Raw genomic sequence first — 17,533 nt, forward strand, 5'->3', positions numbered from 1 at the left:
CAATCTCATTACTGTATCTGGGGAGTATTGGGGGCAGAAAATTTGCCGAATGATAGTTTAGTCTACCAAATGGAGAAATTTGAATTGGAATATTTTCAGTTACCTCCACAAAATAGAATTTTTACACACATACCTGGCAAGGAGTGACCACCCCGCCACGACTCTCAACAACAACAACAACAAAAACTCCTGTGAATAATATGTATTTGGCCAAAAGATTGAGAGAGAGTCATCGCCTCTCTATCACCAAACTTAGATATTTACAAAACATGCAGATTACGGAACTGAGGCATAGCCCTGAGGAGTATCCATTAAAAATTAAGACAATGAAATGTAGGGTGCCCATTACAGCTTGATTTTACTTAAGAAAGAGGACAAATATGCAATCATCCACAAAGTAAGTGTGGATGATTGGCTAGTATAAATCGACCTATCGATATATGTACCTATAGGTCGATTTATACTTGCCAGTATCTAATAGGCATAAATATTCTATATGCATATGTACTTATGGAGAAAAAAATAGTCTCTATAATAAATGCATTTCTTGGGTATACTTTTGGGAAAACTTATTTTTGTATGTTTGTAAAAATGCAATTAGTAAAATAGGAAATGGAGAATAGGTAGCCTGGACGAAATATTCTTAATAGCTTAATTTGCCTGTAACTGTGACAAGATGACTTAGCATTTGGATACTTTTGGTAAGAATGAAAAACTTTCATTTGCTGAAAATATGAAGAGAATTTCTAATAAGATGCTTTCATTGCAAGGTAGCTTCTATTTGCATGAAGTGACCATATTTATATTGTTTCCTATGATTCTTTGATGAAACTATTACAAATGTTTTCAAACTGCTAACATTTTCCTGTAAAGCATGTTTTACATTCAGAAAATGTTTAATTAATTCACTGATTAATTTTTTTAATGCCGTTGCTATTTGACAGCTGTTTTGACAAAACTGTCTTCGTCATTGTAGAAATTCTACTTGTGAAAGGAAGTCAACCATGGCAAATGGACTTATTGAATTATCCAGCTCACCAATTATGTAGTATAAAATTATTCATCCTCATATAATTTGATCAGGAAAAATCATTTATCTTTAGCAACTGTATAAAATTTGATATTATGCTGCAAGATAGCTGCAATTTTAAAAGTGACTGCAGTTAAAAAACTTTTAAAATGTATATGAACACTGAATTACTGCCTATTTTCTCATACCACTTTGCTATAAAAAAGGTTAGTATCTAAAGAATTGCTCCACTGAGTCCACTTCTCTCCCTATTTAAAAAGCATCATTTAGATTGTTTAAATGCAAAGTGTCTATCAGTTATTATTATTGGCTGTGCAATTAAGTGGATACCTCATTCTTATTATATTTCAATGTTTATAAATTAATGAATTCAGAATCAATTCATTTCCTAATAAAACCAACATAATTAAATAGGAAACTCTGCTGTATGACCATTATTATAGGTATATATCAGAGGCACTGTAGCAAAGCATTTGTAAAGGTTGAACTGACACTTAACATTTTTTACCCATAGTGCTATACTCAGCATTAATATTACTTTCCAATCTATTTATAGTTCTTTGTATCTTACCTTATTTAAAGACCATGCTTGATGTATTTGAAGATTGAATTTCTGTTACAGCTAACCAAGTGGATTTAAATTGGCTTATCAACTAAAATGAATACTTCAATAAACTAAAAATGAGCATTGCAGCTATTATTTAAGGCTAAACAGATTAATTTTTGCTATTTGTTCAATTCTTCTGGACATCTTCCAAGTAATATGTTACTCAGCTTAAAGTCAAGAAGAGTATGTGGCTTTACCTGAAATATCTACCAGTCAACCAATACATCTATGTATACTATATCCATCCATACATAATTTATAGGCAAAAAGACTGATACATATCCACATACCACCTACAATTTGGGGAAAAATCTGAAACATTTGTGACAAATATATAATTTGTCTATAAAAAGAAAAAAGTTAATGGGATAATGACCAACTGACTATAACATCAGAAAGAAAATATATGTTTAACATGATGCATTTAATTTCTAATTATTTTCTGTTGAGCGTCGTATGAATAGTACTTCCAGTTTTCAAAGGAATCGCCAATATAATTAGCTAAAAATGGACAGATGGGAGAGTTATTTAATGTAAAATATGTAATTGTCTTAGAAAAAGATATATAAAAATTTTCTCACTAAAGGTTTTTGCTACATAACAACCCACTCATCCCAAGAAATCTATAAAAATATTTGTAAAAAATTATGAATACTCAATTAACTTGTGACTTTGATATGGTTTTAATACCCCCATAAATACTGGATTCCTTAGGAAAAGCTCTATGCTCTAAAAATGTTTTGCATTTTGATTATAAAATATTTTGTTAAATCAATATTTGCCTACTCCCCTAAATTAATAATTGTCATATTATATAATAATTCTCTTTCTAGTCCCTTCATCCATATAAAATAATCAGTGAACCAAAATCCATCTTGAATTTTTAAAAATTACATAAAATTAGCTACATGTGTTATAATTGTTTAAAAAACAAGAAAATCTGTATCAACATTATTATATTCTATTTAAGAATGATAAAAATAAAAATTTGAATATATGCACTTAAGTTTATTATATGTTAAAAATGTTTCTAAATGTGATATATTCACTCACTTTTCAAATAGATGCTCTCCATAAAATATATTTTATAAAACAAGTGCATACTGATTCGGGTTTAGAATAACATAAAAAAAGCAAAATTTTGTTATTTCCATAGTCGCAGGCAAATACAGCTTATGAGCCTTTTTATTGCAAGGTGGTATTTGATGCACTTTTCCTTTGAAGAATAAACAGTAAGACTTTCTAGTAACATGGCAGACATCCTTCTACACTAAAATAGATCAATCAAGTGTAATAAGGAACTCGTATGAAAATCACAGAAATACAAAAGAATGGGAACAAAAAATGAAAGTAATGGGAATAAGTCTGATGCTGGTGCTCCCCACATGGGTGAGTATCAGGTGGTGGTGGGTACTAGCTAGACTCAGTTATCACAGATCTTGGGTTTTAATGGCCACAAGAACAGGAGATGGGACCTTGTGTTATCATCAGGCAAGTTATTGGAACTTAATAAAGCATAACTTTTAAAACTAGTCTTTACATTTATTATAATAAAACACATTAAAATTAATATAAAATCAACCAAAAATTATATAAAAGTGATAACTTAGGTAATAACCCTCTAGTTCATGGCAGACTCAAAAGAAGCAATAGTACATTTGGGATACAGCCACAACTTAGCTGTCAAAGAATTCTCTCAGATAACCTAAAGATTAAAATCAGCATAAACACTAGAGGTTAAAGGAAGATGTTGGGGGAAAAAAATCAACAAAATTTGAAACATGAATCAATCCAATTTCACAGAAGAAATAGAAAAATGTATCAAGGAGCTACTCCCACAGAAGTCACCACCCAGTTGACTTTACAAAAGAATTCTATTAAACTTTGAAAGAACACATATTTCCAATACTCTAAATTATTTCTCTATATTGAAAAGGAGTGGAAACTTTCTAATTTCTTCCATGAAATATAAGACTGACACAAAGACAGTACAAGCAAATAACAAGTGTACAAAGGAAATTATAGACCAGCGTACTGATGAATACTGATGCAAAATTTCAAAAGTGAAAAAATACTAGCAAGCAGAATCCACTAGGAAAATGATTTCCATTAGGAAAGTAATATGCCATGATGAACTGAAATTTATTCTAGGAATTGGAGGTTGGTTCACTGTTCAGAAATCATACCATGTTAATAAGTCTAAGTAAATATATGATATTATTATAAATTATTTTCATATTCCTGAGAAAATCCTTGACAAATTTCAATACTCATTTATTTAAAAAAAAAACTCGAGAAATTAGCAATTCAGGAATACATTCTTAGCTTTAAATCTTCTTTGTAAAATAGGAATAACAAAGTACATAAAGTACTGGGTACCCTCACCTTTCTCTGGGACATCTGCATTTGGATAGACTTCTTACATTCTTTAATTTTTAGACTTTGAACTATTTCTTGGCTTACAGAAAAGTTGTAAAAATTGTTTAAAGAATTTTTATATAACCATACTCTAATTATCAAAACCTGGAAATCAACATAAATATTAAGGGGATATTTCCTTGACCTCTCCACGGACAGGAATTGGAGTGCACGGGCACTAGCAGGGGTGAACTCCACTCACTCACTGCTTCACCCCTCACAGGAGGAGCGCAGGTGAGCAGGTGCAGGAGCTGGGGCAAGCACTTTTTGGCACCAGCAAGAGCAAATTCTATACCAGGCCTGTGGCAACATCGAGAGCAAGGTGCCCATGACCTGTGAATGCCCAGAAGAAGTGTTACAGTGTCCTTTTAGCTTTGCTGCCCACAGACAGCTTAAGTGGTAACAGCTCAGTGGAGGGCCAGATTACCACCCCCAGAGACTAGATGTTTGCTTTGCAGACTCACATAGTCGATGGTCAATCCATCCAGGGTAAAAGTGATCTTACAGACATAGATGCAGTGACTAAACTCACCAAGACCATAATGAAAAATTCCACACACCAGTTTATTACTTTACAGGTAGAGAACTATTAAATGGATTATATAAGCATGCCTCTAACCAGTGTATTCTCTGCTTGTGAAAAAATTGTCAAAGGAAACAAAATTACAATCATTTTTTGTAGCATGAAATCAGGGCATACTGAGTTATTTGAAAACTCGTTGGTTAAAAACACTACCTTTGATAGCCTTATAGTCACAGTCAGGATACTAACTTTTTAAATTTGTCTCTACTTTTTAAAAATAGTTTTATTTGCTTTCAGTCCTGAGAAAATTCTCTTCAGACAGAATTAACCTATTCAAAAGTGAGAACCCGTAGTTTGACTCTTCCTTTCTTTCCACGTTCCAGGGGTGCATTATCATACTTTTAAATGAGGAAGAAACTTCAGTAGCCCTCAAATTGCCATTTTCTCTCACAAAAAGTAATAACATTTGCTTCATTTTTGATCTAAAAAATGCAATACATCTGTTGCTCATTTCATTATATCAGTTGTTCTGTTTTATGTTCTTAAAAACAGCAGCTGTAGTGTAAACTGAGTTAAGATATGAAGTCAGCAGATCATAACGATTTGAGCTTTCCTTATTCTATGGTAACAATTGTGGGTTTTCACACTAAACACAGCAATTTTTTCTTCATTCAATATTTCTAGATATGACTTTTATACCTAATTTTATGATTAAATTATTTGTCACACAATTCTATTTTAAAGATCCATTTCTCAGAATCATATCCAATTTTAATTTTCTAAATCATTAAGAAATCTAAATAAGACACATACCCTCATCAAAACGCATTAACTTATACATCCACAGCTAAGTCTCATGCAATAGTCCACAGTTTCTTATAAAGTGCAGTTACGATATTATTCAGATGCTTGCTATTTCTACCAATGACTAGGGGAATTCATGTAATACTATTATGCATTCTGTAAACCCTAAGTTAAAATAACATTTGTAGGCAATAGTTAAATGCAAAATAAATACTTTGCATGACTCGGGTATCGCTACAATATGTCACACTATTAATTTGGCACTCATTTTATTTCGCTCTGGAAATGACATTTCCTTTCAACATCATTTAGTGAATAGGTATCTAGCTACCATGGCACTTGACATTTGACCAGCATTGAATATTAAGAGCTTTTCCTCCAAGTGCAAGTAATTAAATATAAATAAATCATCTGAAGGACCAGGAACAGTGCAGAAGTCAAAGTGGGGACATCAGACATTAGTAATGGCATTGATTTTTTAAGAGTAACTCCTCATGAGGCCGGGCACTGTGGCTCATGCCTGTAATTCCAGCACTTTGGGAGGCCGAGGCAGGCAGATCACCTGAGATCAGGAGTTCCAGACCAGCCTGGTCAACATGGCAAAATCCCATCTCTACTAAAAATACAAAAATTCACTAGGTGTGGTGGTGGGATGATCACAGCTACTCAGGGGGCTGAGGCAGGAGAATCGCTTGAAACCTGGAGGTGTAAGTTGCAGTGAGCCAGATCAATACACCGCACTCCAGCCTGGGTGACAGAGTGAGACTCTGTCTCAACAGGAAAAAAAAAAGAGTAGCTCTTCATAAAGCATTGTGGTAGGGTCAAGTTTCGCCTTATGCTCCCAGATTATCTTATATTTTCACCTGTCTTTGTTCTTGAGTTTTTCCATCAAAACCGGAGATGAAGTATTAAGAAAAACAACCTATATGTAACTACAAGTAGAACTGTGACAATCAATAGATACATAGCTAGGTGTGCCTTGAGGCTCTTGCTCTGGAAACTAAGGGTCAGGCCTGACCTTTCCCTTAGAGTCAAGAGGGAATGTAGTAATGGACATAAAGTATGGAATAATAGCCACTGGAGACTTGGAAGAGTCTGAGGGTGGGAGTTGGGAGAGGGAAGAGAAATTTCTTAATGGGATAATGTACACCGCTTGGGTGATGATTACACTGAAAACCCAGACTTCACTACTACCTAACATATTCATGTAACAGAACTGCATTTGTACTCTGTAAATTTATACAAATTTTAAAAACTAGAGAGAATGGAGTACACATAACACTGAAATCTTAGATTTTCTAAATTACAAACTCAAACTCAAAGATTAGATGAATATTTAGGGAAGATATCATAGTCTGAATTAAGAAAGGTGCCTTTGACTGGTACGCCCTTCATATAAGAACTTGTAGAAATAAAAGAACGTGGTGCATAATCACAGTGGAAGTCTGTGGAGATGGAAATTTAACATCTGAGAAATTCTTAACAGTTTTTAATGGATAGGTACCCATAAAATATAATTCTATATAGGTTCACTTTATCAGTGTGTTATTTAATTTATATAATAATTTCAGGTAATTTATCCTCATTTTAGAAAGCACTGGAATGAAAGAGGATATACTATACTCTTATGATGGTATAAAATTTGACATATTACAAAAGACTTATTAGACTGTAATGGTTCAAATAAAATAGTGTTTTGTTTTTATTTGTCCTTCACTGTTAGTAATATTTGATCATATAATAAATAAGAAATATATCCTTGCTTTAATAACAACTGTTATTATTTTGCAGAATAAACTCCAAAATAAAAATGCTGTTTGCATTAAGATAAACCAGTATACCATTTTGGAAAATAATGTGTAGAATCCTCAAAAAAAAAAATAGAATTACTATATGATCCAGCAATTTTACTTCTGGGTATGTATCCAAAAGAATTGAAATTAGTCTGTTACCAAAATATCTTCTTTCCTTTTTCATTGCAGTATTCTTTGCAATAGCCAAGATACTGTGGCAAGTGGCATCAACAGATGAATGGATTTTTAAAATGTGGTATAGATACAAATGGGATACTACTGAGCCTTAAAAAATCAAAAAATTCTGTTATTTGCAATAACATGGGTGATCCAGAGGACATTATGCTAAGTGAAATAAGGTAGGCACAGAGAGACAAATACCATGTGATCTCCTATATAGAAACTGAAATAGTCAAACTCATACAAATAGACAGTGGAGTGACAGTTATGGGGGGCAGGGAATGGGAGATGTCGGCCAAAGGATATAAACTTTCAGTTATATAGAAAGAATAGATTTTGGTGGTCTATTGAAGAGCATGGTCACCATAGTTAATGATAATGTATTGTACATCTCAAAATAGCTACAAGATTGAATTTTAAATATTCTTATCCCAGTAAATTATAACTACTTGAGGTGAAGGATAAGTTAATTAGCCTGATTTTATCATTCCACAATGTGTACATGTAACAAAACATCACAGTCCCGCCTATGTATAATTGTTATTTATCACTTAAAATGTATATATATGTATAATTGTTGTCACTTAAAAATATATATTAAAAAACTATATTAGAGATTTAAATATGCTTATATAAAGCCACATTTTCCAAAACTGGAATTATACCAAAAGTTTTTATGACTTTTTATAAAATTTGTCAACTGTTGAATCTTTCCATATATATTTATATATTTTTAACAATTTGATAGTATTTCATTGTGGGATGCCAATTAATTTATTTCATCAATAGAATCAACATTATTTTGTTAAATGTAAGTTCTTTTCCATTTAAACTATTAAGTAAACACTACAACTGGATGAAATATGGATCTAGAAAATAATCATTAAAATGTGTCGAATGATTATGAACCTACTGTTGAGGAACTGACAGCCAAGACTATCCTCAAACACTAATCAATGTTAGCACCATTAAAAGTGATACAACCAGATATTTTTGTTTCATGAGTAAAAAAGCAATAGAAATTTCACAGTACCATTTATGAAGTATTCTAAACATTTAATCACTGATCTAAACACATCTTTAGACTGTTTATTCTGAATTCACATGAAATTCAAGAGACAAAGGAACAAATTAAGTGACATCACAGAAAACGAATCAAATCTAGAACAACAGGCATTCTAAAGGATAAATGACCAGGTTTTTAAAACCATAATTGGCATTAAAAACAGGCACACATAAAAGTAAAAACCTGGAAAGAATGTTGTTGTAGTAAGCAAGAGACTTAAAAGATAAAACAAATAGGAGACAACAGATGCTGGAGAGGATGTGGAGAAATAGGAATGATTTTACACTGTTGGTGGGAGTGTAAATTAGTTCAACCATTGTGGAAGACAGTGTGGTGATTCCTCAAGGATCTAGAAATAGAAATACCATTTGACCCAGCAATCCCATTATTGGGTATATAGCTAAAGGATTATAAATCATTCTGTTATAAAGACACATGCACATGTATGTTTATTGTAGCACTGTTCACAATAGCAAAGACTTGGAACCAACCCAAATGCCCATCAAATATACACTAAATAAGGAAAATGTGACACGTATTCACCATGGAATACTATGCAGCCATAAAAAAGGATGAGTTCATGTCCTTTGCAGGAGCATGGAATAATCTGGAAACCATCATTCTCAGCAAACTGACGCAAGAACAGAAAACCAAACACTGCATGTTCTCACTCATAGGCGGGTGTTGAACAATGAGAATGCATGGACACAGGGATGGGTACATCACACACCAGGGCCTGTTGGGGGGTGTGGGGGCTAGGGGAGAGATAGCAAGGGGTGGGGGGATTGGGGAGGGAAAACATTAGGAGAAATACCTAATGTAGATGATGAGGGGATGGATGCAGCAAACCACCACGGCATGTGTATACGTATGTAAATGTTTGTTCTGCACATGTACCTCAGAACTTAAAATATAATAAAAAAATTATAAAAAGATATAACAAAAGTGGCATAGGGATTTTGGATTTTGATGAAGAGAAAAGCACTAAAAATTAGGGGAAATTTGGATATTAACTGGTTACTAAGTGTGTAATGCTATTATGAGTAATTTTAGATTTTTGTTAGGTGTGATGATTGTAAGGTTTGTTCTCGCCGGGTTTAAAAAGGAAGAAACTGGGCTAGCACAAGAAGATCTGATGCGAAGGAATTTATTCAGGCTCCCGGGTGAGGTTCTGCAGTCTCACAGGAGGGGCTGGAGAAGTCGCGCAGACTCCTCTTAGACGTGGGGTTTTACAGGGAGTGAAAGCATTTGATTGGTTGTGCCCAAGGTGAGTGGGACAAAATGGCGGGGAGTGGGGCCCGGATGGAACAAAATGGCAGGGAGTGGGGCCCAGATAGGACAAAATGGTGGGGAGTGGGGCCTGGATTGGACAAAATGCTATCAGGTAGGTCCTGGCGGGGCTTTTTTTCCCAGGCTCCTGGTTGAGGGGGGGTGTGTCTGAGCTCCCGGCAAGGGAAGGAGGTGTGTCTGAGCTCCCGGAGAGGGGAGGGGGTGCGTCTGAGCTCCCCACGAGGGAGGGGGGTGCGTCCTAGCTCTCTGTGAGGGACAGGGGTGTGTCCAAGCTCCCAGCGAGGGAGGTGGGGAGCGCCCAAGCTCCCGGCGAAGGAGGGTGTGCGTCCATGCTCCCAGCGAGGCAACCAGCCTTACAATGATGGTATTTGTTTTAATTTTTAGAGATCTTGCTGATTAGAGATGTACACTGAAATGCCTTCTGGTTCAGTGATGTGTTGTATGGGATCTGTTTTGAAATGCAACAGAATAACAAAGATGGAAATGCATAGATAAAACTAAACAAAATAATATTTGATGCAGTTGTGTCATGAGTATATGAGGGTTCATCCTACTATTTTCTCTAATTTCGCATGTTTGAAAATTTCCACATCAAAGGTTAAAAATACTATGACAAGCATATTTTTTCTCATGGTTTTAAGTATCTGTGGGTTATTTATTCTGGATAAGTTTCTATAAATTGAACTGCTAGGTCAAAAGGAAAGTACATCTTCAAATTTTTACATTTCATATTGCTGTTAATCACTTACATGTGGAAATGCCTATATTCTTGCCAACAAAGGTTACAGTATCAATTTTACCAGACTTATAGGAAAATACAGAATACCACTTGACATTAAGATTGATTTTTAAAAAATGTATACTTATTGAATTTTTTAGTGTCATTAATTTCAAAATCCATTGCCTGTTAAATCTATTTTTTATTTTTGAAAAATTCATCTAGTGTTTTGATTTGTAAAAGTACTTTATTTACTGTGGACATTACCTTCTGCCTGTCTTATATATTACAAAAATTTTCTTACTTTAACCTTTAACTTTGTCTATACATTTTTCCATGTAGAGATTAGAAATATTTATGTAATAATATTGATCTATCCTCTCCAATTTAGTACCTGCTATTAGAATCACAACTTGAAAGTGAGAAAGACCAAAGCTTCCCCTGATATTTAGAAGCTGGTTCTGGTATTCTTTGCTGATCATAAGGAATTTTACAGAACATTGGTATTGTACAATCTCGTTTGTGTCCAAGAGGGGTCAAAACAAAGACAAAAATACTCTATTTCAAAACAGAAAAAAGATAAACTTTGTCCAAGACACAGAAATGACCAAACATCTCCCAATCCTGGTTAATAGGAGTGAGTGCTCCTTTTTTTTTTTAATCAATTACTATTTTAGGCATGGTTTAGTTTTCTTCCTTCTAGGTAAGATTTATTAAGATACACAACTGTAGGATAACTACTGCTTTATCATAGCATCCAATTTAGAGCAAAACTAATTTTCTTAAACCCTCCCCCTAAATCACCTAACAAACCTGAATCTTGTAAATCCTTTCCAACAGCCTTTTACTGAGACAACCCCTGAACTCCCAGAGAAGCATACTCCTGTGTTACAAAATATAATCAATCTAATTTGTTTGACTACAGGTGTGTTCCTACTGGTCTTTGTCTGTAGGAAATTGACAAAAGTTATTACTTTTTCTCCTAGGTTATAAGTTTCTTCATCATATTTTCTCCTAATGTGTAATTTCCCCATTTAATTTTCTAAATTGTTAATACATATTATGGAATTCACTTTATTTAGAGTTTGGTAAAGATGGATTTTTTTTTTTCAAATTGATTAATCAAATGTAATGAATTCAACACTATATTCATTATTTGTTTTCCATTTTTATCATGTCATCTGAAAAATTATACTTTAGTTGTATTTCTCCTACTAAAGTATCCGAAACACAAAATATACACTTTTGCATGTAAATCTAAAACTTTAAAATATAGATTATAGTTTGATATTAAATAATTCAATATAAACAGAAAAAACACATGTATTCTAAAATTTTTTAAAAAATCAAGTGCTTCTCTTAGCTATTGAGATGTACTAATGCCTTTTTTTTTTTTTTTTTTTTTTTTTTGAGATGGAGTCTTGCTCTGTTGCCCAGGCTGGAGTGCAGTGGCAAGATCTTGGCTCACTGCAACCACTACCTCCCAGGTTCAAGCGATTCGCCTGCCTCAGCCTCCTGAGTAGCTGGGATTATAGGGGCATGCCTGCAGATCCTGCTTATTTTTCTTTTAAGTTAGAATTTTTGTTTGTTCTCCACTGTCAGATTCATGTCGTCTTGTACTTCAATGCTTTTACCTTTTATTCTTTCTTCTATCCAGTACATGATGCCCCTTCTCTGTTCAAGTTAACTCTTAGTGATCTTCCTGTCCTCAATTTACCTGCTTGGGCATTCCTTCTCTATGTATCTGTAGCGTTATTCACACCCTAAAGGACTTTATGTACCCATCTGTCTACCACTTATTTATTTTTTATTTTAACTGTCTCTCACTAATCAATAACTTTATCGGAATATCTCCTGCACATTGCTTGAATGTTTATGGAAATAATAAATGTGTTTCCTCTAACTGTCAATCTGTTTTAGACCTTCCAGAAACAATACAGAATAAGGAAGATATTAACCTAACAAAGCCTCTCTTTATTGTTGATACTGTTGTCAGTTTATTACTTTCACTTTAGAAGACCCACTTCTACTGGAAAATCTAATGTAAGACAAGTTAGAGAACATTAAGAGAACCAAAGCAACTCGTGGATGATGAATAAAAAGGTAAGACTTTATTGTTGTCAAATCATAATTCTAAGAGTATGGTTCATGATGCTGTACCAGACAACCAACGATTCTCTTTTAAATGTGGGCATCAGGCTTTTCTATATGGCATAGAACAGCAAGCTCCTGGCTGCAGACAGAAATGGGAACAAGAGCTTGAGAACTCCTGGAGCCCTGCAGGGGGCTCTGTAGAGCAGAGCCTGCATGCACTGATTGATGCCTGCCTTTCTGCTGACACGTATAAAATATGCAAGCCCCTGTCCTGAGGCTGGAGCCTAAGAGTTCTCTGCCTGTGACTCAGTGACCTCCATAAATATTTACTGAGTTTGTCCAATACATGACCTTTAAGCTCTGACCAGGTGTTCAGCCTATCACCTTCCTCTTAGAAAGGTTTTTCTCAGCAAAGAAGTTCTGTTTCATCTCCTGAATTGCCCTAGGACACCTGCTAACAGCTTTTAGTCTCTCAGCTGAGCCAGGAACTCTTATTTGGCCTCAAGTGAGACATTTTATTTCCATTGATGTTGCTATTTTATAGCTTTATTGTGTTGCATCCATATTACTTCTTTTTAATTGTATTTAATATACATGAAAGAGTGTTTCACTGATGGCTCAAAATACAAATGAGCATTAATAATACATTTTTGGATGGTTAGCTCTGAAAATATCAATTTATCTTCCCCAAATTGATCTCTCATTTAACTTCAGGGTTTTTTTTACTGGCATAAATGATTATACACTAAGGAAATTTCATTATCACACACCTTTTAAAATTGCAGTTTCCAGAAACCCTTCCACGTATCAGGAGATGACATGACACTGTCATCCATCCTGTTGCTTAAACTAAAAAACTGGGAGTCTTGCTCAGTTCCATCTATTCCCTCAAGCTTCCCATCCCAATCCAATTTACTACCCAAACTTCAAGACACAAGCTATAAAAACTATAACAGACCTCTTCTGGTGTTTTCATCTGCAAGCACCACCTTATTCAAAGCCATTTGCAGAGCAAACATAACCTAATTCATCAGTCTCTTGCTACTTGTGTGCATTCAGATACCATGCCTTTTCCCAAAGCAGTGTTTTAGAAACATGGCCAAGCCCCACATCTCTTAGAACTTTTCAATGTCATCCCAATAACTTTTAAGAAAATGTGAACTGTTCACATGGCCTATATAATACCCTCCAGAGTTTGTCTCAAGCCCATTCTTGTAATATATACCTTGATAAAGATCCACTGGCTTTCTTTCTCTTATTATATTAGCTTGTAGAATTGAGTCCTATCTTGGGATTTTAAGATTCATCATTTATATCTTCTCCTTACTCTTGGCTCATGAAAGTCTCAGCTCCAGGATCACCTCCCCATGAGGACCTCCCTGATAGCCAAACCTAAATGAGCCATCCAGCTGCAGTTCTGTTCCATCCATCTAATTACTCCTTTCCATTTGTTTATTTGCAGTTGTTGCCATCTGAATGTTCTTGTTTACTGCCTGTTTCTCTCTGTTAAAGTGGAAACTCCATTCATCTGTGTTTGGTTAATTTATTTTCATTAACCATTTATTCTAAGCATATAGAAAATACTTCATTATAGTATTTATTATTAAATGCTGTATTCATTAGAGTTTCAAATAAGCCAACTTAAAAAACACAAAAGGATATCTAGAAAAATATAGTTTTTATTATGTAGTGGAAAATTCAATATTTGAATGTGGAATTTTAAACAAAGGTTTTCCAAATATCTCATAGCATGTGTTGAGAAACTTGGTTCTACAGTATCAAATGACGTGACTCCAATATTTATCTTCAAAGTATATAGCTCTGTACAGGTATTAAAGAAAGGCTATCAGGTCTGAATTACATAAGACTATAATAAGAATTAATTTATTGGTTTACTATTGTAAATGAATAACAGGTCTGTGTCTTACACAAAGTTTTAGAGATCATCACTCAAGTGATCAAATGGGATATAACTTACATAATAAATTTGTAAATTTATAATATAAATTTGGTGTTGGTAAATTTATCCTATTACAGAGTATAGCCCATGTAGAGCAGATTTTAATCTGGAAGCGCCATCTTATTCCCCATGCCAAACATACATGTGTATAAAGCCAAAATAGCAATGTGTTTATTTAGAGTGAAAAATAAAACAGTCTTGAATTCACATTTGTGCTAATTCTTTTTTTAATCTCCCTTATCCTTATTTATTTATTTATTTATTGTATTTTTAGTAAAGATGGAATTTCGCAGTGCTGTCCAGGGTAGTCTTGAACTCCTGATCTCGTGATCCGCCCACCTCAGCCTCCCAAAATGCTGAGATTACAAGTGTGAGCCACCATGCCCGGCCTAATTTACATTTTTTATTGGACTTCAATAAATTACTTATAGTTGTATCTTTGTGTAATTGTATTGCACTGTTTATGGAATAGATTCACAGAACTGGAATTGCTATTTAAAAGATTTTTTTATTATTATTGATCCCAATAAATATTACCATATTGCATTTAAATAAAAAGATAATGACTAATTCTTAACCTACCAATGCAAAAACTATTTTTGTCAATATCTCAATCACTATCTCATTATTTCATATGTAATTTTATATTAATTTATAACTAAAGATTCTAACAGGGTTTACAATTTTTCACATATTTTTTATTATATTTAGACTTAAGCTTTAGTGAATTTCCTGTTCACATAATTTATCCAATTCTTGCTGTCATTTGTGTTTTTCTTACCAATTTGTGAGAGTAATTTTCATGTTATTAAAGCTTTATCATACGCATTACAAATATAATGCATATAACTTTCCAATTTCTGGGTTCTTCTGCTGTTGTTATTTTAGTTGTTTATGATTTTGTTTGTCATCTTTGTCATTTGTATTTAGATTATACTGCTGAGTCTCACATGTATTGCTCTATAAGATTGAAAGAAGAACATACATTCTGAGGCAATTTCTCTTTGGGGCCACAGCTGGAGTTTGGACTTCATATAGTGAGTTATTCTGGCAGACACTAGGCACAAACATGGTCATTGACAAAATAAAGGAACAACTTCATTATGCTTTCATCCATAGCATTCCATGAGAACCCTGTTTTTTATTCCCATAAGGAACCAATGAATAGTTGATACTTTTTAATAACTCTGTGCAATTAGTTCTACCCACTGATACATTAGATACATATTTTTTAGGGCTACAATTTATCTGTACCACAAAACTAGTTCTTGTCGGGAACAGAGGTTTAGCTCCAGCTATTCCTAGCATCACCATGGCAGCCAGAACATTTGGAAGAGCTCCAGTTTCAAAGATTCCAGGCTTTTGTAATCAAAAGCACATTTAGACTTGCCAAAAAAAAATGAGTTCTAATATTTAGTTCAGAAAAATATGCACAGCTATTCTAAAATCAGTTTATTTAATTGTTTTAACATTTGGTTTTACAATAGTGATAAAACTCCTCAAATTCTGTTACCTGGGAGTTTATCCATTATGAAGCAGACCCACACTGGTGAGCCTACGGGGCCATGCTAAGTGTTTCTCTTATAGTAAAGATTACCTGTGCCTAGATCAAAACTCATTATCTATCCAGGCCAAAATAATATTGTCTGTTATTTGATGCAGTGTTCTGAGTCCTCACATAAGTGCTCCTTGAAGAGCTTAGATCAATTCAAAACTCATTTTTACTTTGCTCATCAGAGACACTAGCATTCCATGATTAGAGTCTGCATTTTCATAAAGAGTAAATAAATTGTGAATATTTTCCTATGTCAAGTGATACTTTTCTATGCCTGTGTCTTTTTCTTGTGCCCAAGTGAGATCTCCCCACCATTTCAGTAATATTACAATTTACGATTCAAAAAATTTAGAATAGGCTTTTGCTTTTTGTTATGAAGCAGTTGTATGTGAGACATATTAAATTTATATTATTATATTATTCCCTTTACAAAATTATTTGAAAATATATACTAACTCTATTTCGGGAACATAAGTGGAAAATATGTCTAGTGTTATTTCCCTTGGTAAAATTTTGATTTTTAAAAAATCACTGGGCCAGGTGCGGTGGCTCATGCCTGTAATCCCAGCACTTTGGGAGGCTGAGGTGGGTGGATCACAAATTCAGGAGATTGAGACCATCCTGACTAACATGGTGAAATCCCGTCTTTCCTAAAAATACAAAAATTAGCTGGGCGTGGTGGTGCGTGCCTGTAGTCCCAGCTACTCAGGAGGCTGAGGAAGGAGAATCGCTTGAACCTGGAAGGCAGAGGTTGCAGTGAGCTGAGATCGTGCCACTGCACTCCAGCCTGGGCGACAGAGAGAGACTCCATCTCAAAAAAAAAAATCATCCACCAAACTAGGATAAAGCAATTGTGTCACTAATAATTACTAGAAAATCATGCTACAGTTTTGATCATTTTAATAGTATACGGTCCCAGGATTCAAGAATATATAAACCCAAACTTGTCAATCTACCACAAGGTCTCCAAAAGAATTCTACAACACAAGAACTGAAGAAGGAGAAATCACCATAATGCCTACTTTATATGGCAACACCTGACACCAGGAGTAATTCCAAGCACCTTACACATGTGTACATACTTAATTTTCAAAGATTCTTTATAAGTTAGATGTCTGCATTACAAGTAGGGACTCCAAGGCACAGAGAGGACAGGTGCTATTCTTGCTATCTCAGAGCTTACCCAGGGGCAAAGGTGGATTCACATCCAGGAATCTGGCACTTGGATCCTTTTAATTTCTTTAATATACAGCCTCTCAGTTTAGCATAAAGAGATGAAAAAGCCGAACCACAGTCCAACATCCTGTTTTGCTGAATCAAATCACGTTGGATTGGAGGCCTCTCATGCACAACTTCTAAATCTAACTCAACTGATCATTAACCTGAAGCAACGCAAACTCTCAAAAATCTGAGTGTTTTTGTGAGAAGATTAAAAAGAAGATGGTTGGAATGGGAGACTAACTGAGGTGGGCAGCTTTGAACACAGGAGGACAAA

This window comes from Aotus nancymaae, unplaced genomic scaffold (assembly GCF_030222135.1).
Source record: "Aotus nancymaae isolate 86718 unplaced genomic scaffold, 86718_ANA_hifiasm-v0.15.2.pri h1tg000020l, whole genome shotgun sequence".
NCBI classification, from domain to species: Eukaryota; Metazoa; Chordata; class Mammalia; order Primates; family Aotidae; genus Aotus; species Aotus nancymaae.